Below are 6,000 nucleotides of genomic sequence, written 5' to 3'. Positions count from 1 at the left end.
CCGTATCAAGATAGATATTTAAAGAACTTATCAGTTGGGTCAATATCAAGGCCAGTTTATTGGCCGGTTAAATACTTTTCGGATTTATGTGAGGAGCAGTCCAATTTGGCTGCAAAATCGTCCCTCCAGAAAGTTTCAGGCTCGATATTAAAAAATGAGTGCCTGTCCAACAAAAAGACTGGTTGATCAGGTATCGTGCACAGCATGGTCATGACTAAATTATTTGGGAAGACAGCAACTGGGCCAGGCAACGCCCCTCCCGATCTTCAGGTTGCGTTCATTCCTCACACAAGCGGGCTCCAGACTTGCTGGGTTGTAAGACGGAACGCCTCTCGGAGAGAACGGCCGCTGTTGTTGCCACTTTCCTGCTTGTTTGTTTTTATCCCGAGCGGCTCTCAGTTCTTGCTTTGGGTTGAAATGTATCAAAACCACCAACTGCGACAGGATCCACGTTGGCACGGGCCTGCTCTCGGCTGACGTGCCAGTTGCGACTCTGCCAGCAGGGTGCCAGGCTGGGGCCTGCCGGCTCGGGGGGCGACGCCGCCACCCCCGGAAAGTTGAAAGACGGCTGCGGAGCCTGGACATCGTCCATACCACGGGGGGGGAAACAAAATCAACCGAGCGGAAAACGTCCCGACTTTCTTCGGCTCTTCCGCTGATCCAACTGCCCAGGCGGCCAACAGAGATCGCCGGCCCCCATCAAAGACGACTTTGTCACGGCGTTGGCCTACCCAGCCCCATGTGCACCAGTCTAATTTCCATCGGCATCATGTGGTGCTACGGAAACCACATTTTGCCAAGCTGTCAGAAGATCAGCCATCGCTCAGCTAAACAGATTCCCCATTATAACTGTCGGCACAATTTGTCAGTTAAATGAGGTACAAGAGGGACGCTCTATTTGCCCCTAATTAGCTGTTCAGACTACCTTTGTCTGTTTGATTAAGTATTCACTGTATCAATTTTGTTTAATCTGATTCATTTCACACATTTCCTCCAGGGAGTAGGCCCATACGGTTCGCTAATCTCTGATATCAACTCATTTTCTTGTCTGATGAGCTGTCATGGAGATGTTTTTTTTGGCTGTCAGGAGGCTTTTGCAGTATGATCACTGCGTTCATGAAGTGGTGGAAGATGGCAAACTTCAGTACAACCGTCATGTTAGAGCAGCAGATACATCTGCTGGGTTAGGTCATTAGCTAACAGATTACTGCAGGGGTAAAGGTCTTTTAGGGCAAATTCGACATGATGGGACTTGACCGGTGTTGGTTATTTGAACATCAGACAGAAAGAGACATTATCCTGACTATCGAGGTGCTCTCCTTTCCTGGGCTGTAGAAAGCTGGGAAGAAAACACAGTTGAAATTCAAGACCAGATGATGGAGTTTTAGCATTAAGGTGCCAGTTTCAACACCAAGTTATTTTCATGTCATTTGTGCTGAATTCAGGTATGACGGATGACACGTCTAATATGGTTTCGTTATTTCTCATCTGGCAGCGGTATTGACTAAGAGCTGCACTCTGGAGGGGCAAATGCTTATTTACTGCTTCAGCAGTCCTTAAAACTCCTTAGACTTTTAGATAAGCTTGCAAGTACTGATCTTCATGGATTGACAAAAGTCAAAGATATTGCCCATGAGAACAATAACCAACATACTGCAGGAGGAATAGATTAAGACAAGATAGAAACAAGCAAGAGAACATTACAGCGACCCGACATTGTTTTTGAAGTGCTGGAACACATCGTTGTGATCCTATCATTCTGGCCATAGTTATCTTATCAGTTCTTGTTCAATTCTAGGTCTCCTGGGTTACAATCCAGCAATCGTTTAACATCTATTTAAATCCACAGATCAAAAACTGAGGAGAAGGTTCAGTAGTTCATTTTTTCTCCTCTTCACTATTTGTTAGATAAGAGATCTCCAATAACTGCTAGACTATAGTCTTCAAGAAGCAGTAATGGTTGTCTTCAATTGCTTAGTCATTGTACAATACTAAGGGCCTTATTTAGTATTCAGGACAACATAAAATGTGAAACACAAAACCTAGGTATCTTAACAGTCCTTTCAGGAAACTCTGCTTGAGGTTCAAATGACAGAACAATAATTATCTAGTGTACCCGTCAATGACAAAATCTGTGTACCTCATTTGCTTCATTCATTCAACATTTTTTACAGATAATTGACTCTCTATGCTTTGTTAATTTCCACTGTATGAAAGCACAGTGGCTACTGATCTCTTCAGCACGTGTTTGTTATAGCCAAGTGTATAGAGGTAAGTTTTAAAAACACATAGTGCTGAAAGATAGTGAGTTCAAAAGCCAAGCCAAACACTGTTGCTGTACCCTTGAACAAAGTACTGCACCCAGCTTTCTCCAGTAAGATACCCCGATGAATGAAAAGATGCGCTTTGTGTAAAAGCATCAGTCAAATAAATCAGAAAAATCAAAAAGCAGGTTTAATGTCAAGCAAAATGCAAGGTGTTCATGTATAATGAGTAGATTTTTCACAGGCCATTCTGTATTGATAAGAATTGAGGTCCTTTGTTTTCTTACCATTAAGGAGAGCTTTGCTGTGGTCTGTTCTGCGCTTCAAGCTTGAGTCTATGTGGTCAGAACCTATTTCCTCTGCCCTGTGTTCGGCTGCGCTCCACAGTGACCCCAGCTGGTCAAGACGGGAATCTGACCTGCTCTTTGTGTCAGCAGCTGGTGTGGCGACTGGTGAGCGAAACCAACCTCCTTTTTCCCTCTTTATGGTCCTTCAGAGGACATGCAGTAACCTTCTGCCTGTGGTGATTAAAACAGACGCTGAGCGCCGGCTCTCCAAATGGGCAGAATGAAAACTGGACATGTTGGAAGAGGAATATCAGATGTTAATATCTAAGACCGTTCTCAGCTGTTTTTTATAGAGGCATACCATGAGGGACCTTACATATATATTTCAGGACAGATACACAGCACCTGGGCTTTTATGGGCACTGAGTTTTTTCTCTGAACCTTTTTTTGCCAAAGTTAGAAATCAGGAGAGGGGTGAATCTGTGACTGATGAGCAAGGACAGTTCGTTTTCAGCAGAGTCAGGACAGTAACATTCTCTGAGGGAGTCTCTTAACCACAGGCTGCTGGCAGACAGACAAATACTCAGTGACAGCCATTTATGGCCAGCTACTGAACACCATCTGTCACGCATTGTGGAAATACTGCTCCTCAAAATGAAATGATCGCTTGATTTCCTTTGCCTTCACATTTCAGAAAAACTTCTCTGTCCCCTACAGAACATTCTCCACCACACACTTACATCTATTATTTGATTTAAAAGCAGGAAATTCAATCATAATATTTTATATTTTCTATGTATTTTCTTCTTGGCTTGTGAAATGAGTCAGCTACAGCATTAGCTGAGGGGACAGAATTAGGGGCGACTTCCTCACTGTGGTTGTTGATTGTTATAATAGAGAAAGAAGACATTTTGTTTCAAAATTATTGTTCTTTTATTAATGGATGCATGTAATTTAGTTTTAGTTAGTACAGTAGATCCAGGACAAGAAAGTTATTTTATTTATTTCTAAAGTAAAGAAGCTGTACTCTGAAGAGCTGTACAGAATATTAATTGAGAATTTATCCCTTTAAATTTTAAATCTTAAATTATATTTAGATCTCCATTGTGGCTCATTCAAAGGGTTGCTTGTGGTAGGGCTACCAGCACAAATATATAACCAAAACTTTAAATGCATCCCATAGGCAAATGGTATGAAATATTTTTTTCTAATGGAATAAATAATGCAGTTCTACTTTTAAAGACAAAAACAGATATGGTAAATCAAATATTTATTTAATTCATGCTTAAACAATAAAACCAGATTGTTTCCCTCTCATATAACATAGTGTAGTATTGTATTTCACCTGTCATGATTCTAAGTAAAAATGCAAAGACTCAGAATTATTATTTTATTCATGATAACTGGACTGAATTCTAAACAAATGTGCTTTGTTTGTTGTTATTCCCAATTTCTACCTGTCTAATTTTGAAAGGCCTAACTCAGTTACAACATTGCTGGTTCGGTCAGTAGGGAACACTGTTGGTTAACTGTCTGTCAGTGGCCTCGCTCTCTGAACCTCTGATCAGGAGCAAGACCCCAACCTGGGGTGAAGACAGCAATAGGAGCTCAAACATTACAGGACTTTGTGAGACAATTGCTTGTATAAAAAATAGTACAAAGCCTTATTCAAATAAATCAAGCAGTAACATCTTCATGAAATACTCTGCACAGAATGTTCAGAGAACATGAATGAGTAGAAAGAAGCCCAGGGACAGTCATGTACTGGGGCTCCAAATTTCTTTTGATGGACTCAAGGAACCCTGATTTCAAACATGATGTGCTGCTGGTGTAGGGTTTCTTTGTTCCAGGTGGAGAAGCTGTAGGTCACCCCGTCTCAGCAGATGCAAGCAAAGGAATTTGTGCAGCAGGGCTCAGTGCACTGAGCGAGTTACAGGGGCTGATGGCACTCACCTGGAAATTCCTGAGGGCGTAGAGAAGCAGGTCCTCAGGCCAGGCAGAGTTACCTGCAGTCCAGGGAAGGATGCAGTGCATGCTCCCAGCCCTGAGCCACCAGGATCCGATTCCAGCAGAGGCAGGGAGAGCTGTGCTACTGTATGTATGTATTCAATCAAATTAATGAGAGTCAAGTCCTGCACCAGCTCCCAGCCAGTTATACGCCCCTTCACACAATGTGGGTCTGTGCTTTTAAAGACAATGAAGATTCCTGTTACATTAAGTCAGTTAAAACTGTACATTTGGCTTTGAACACAAATAAATTAATGCGATGGCTGTCTTTCCGTGATTATTGCCAAAATATATTCAGTATGATAGAATACGATTATTTCTGATGTAAATGCAATAAATGCAGCATTTTCATCTTTTTATAAGTGCTGATTGTTTCAAGAGAGAATAACAGGTTACTCTTGAGAAGTAGAAGGACTGTGACAGGAGGGGAAAGGGAATCATTTAGGAATAATTCCAAAGTCTTCGTTGTCTTTTGTTCGCTTTTTCTTGTGGTTACACGTTACAAGCCCAAAGTTTGGAAGCAGCTGGCAATGTGCAAAGAAGTTGGGAGTGAGAACATTCTACCCCTCTTCTCCGATTGCTGGCTTAGTAATATCACTGTACTGTGTCAATAGACAGCTTTTGTCTCTAAAATTAGCCTAAAGAGCTTGTGGACGGCACTATGCCAAGCACAAAGGCAGCCCAGTACATCCTTCTTTTCCAGAAATCTGTTAAAGTGGGGTGGGTGTGGGAGTTGCACAGGCATTACAGAAGTAGAAGCATTCAATCTCAGCATCTGTCATTCTGTGATTCTTTTCTGGGAGGATTTCTAGAACATAAACATTTTCCCACTGTCCTTTAGAAGCTGTTACTTGAAATAAAATTACACAAAAACCACACAAAGTAGATAAAGATGTCTGCCAGTGGAATGCTTGTACTATCCCATGCCTATTGCTTTTTCTTTGGTCTCTATCATTCAAATTTTGTGTTGTCTTTAAATCTCCATTATCTCCTTCTTTTTTTATAAAGGCCTCACCCACAACCTGAGTTTTAGCCATGACATTTATTTTTTTGGTCAATGCTTTATAATTGTCAGATCTTTTCTCTTTTATACCCCCTAATACAGGATCATCATTTTTTACAGCTTCTGTATCTCCACCTCTGCTCTCTGGAGAGATAGTGCATGTATCCTCCATCAGGGTGCCGTGCTATATTGTGACTGGAGCAAAGCATTGCTGTAGATCAGAGCACTTAAAAGCACAAAAGCACAGAATTGAGTGGAGCACCTTTCCGTAGAGAAATAAACTACTCCAGTTACACTTCGTGTTAACTAAGGGGTTTAATCACAGGTTAAGAGCTTCTTACAACTTAAGGAAATGGAAAAAAATGGATTCTGGCCACCAAGGACCAGAGCTGGGAGCTCCTAATATAAATCCCATCAGCCCTGAGCTGCAAGAGTGCAC

The sequence above is a fragment of the Lepisosteus oculatus genome, chromosome 17 (genome assembly GCF_040954835.1).
Source record: "Lepisosteus oculatus isolate fLepOcu1 chromosome 17, fLepOcu1.hap2, whole genome shotgun sequence".
Classification (NCBI taxonomy): domain Eukaryota; kingdom Metazoa; phylum Chordata; class Actinopteri; order Semionotiformes; family Lepisosteidae; genus Lepisosteus; species Lepisosteus oculatus.
Note: the sequence above shows the minus strand (reverse complement) of the source record.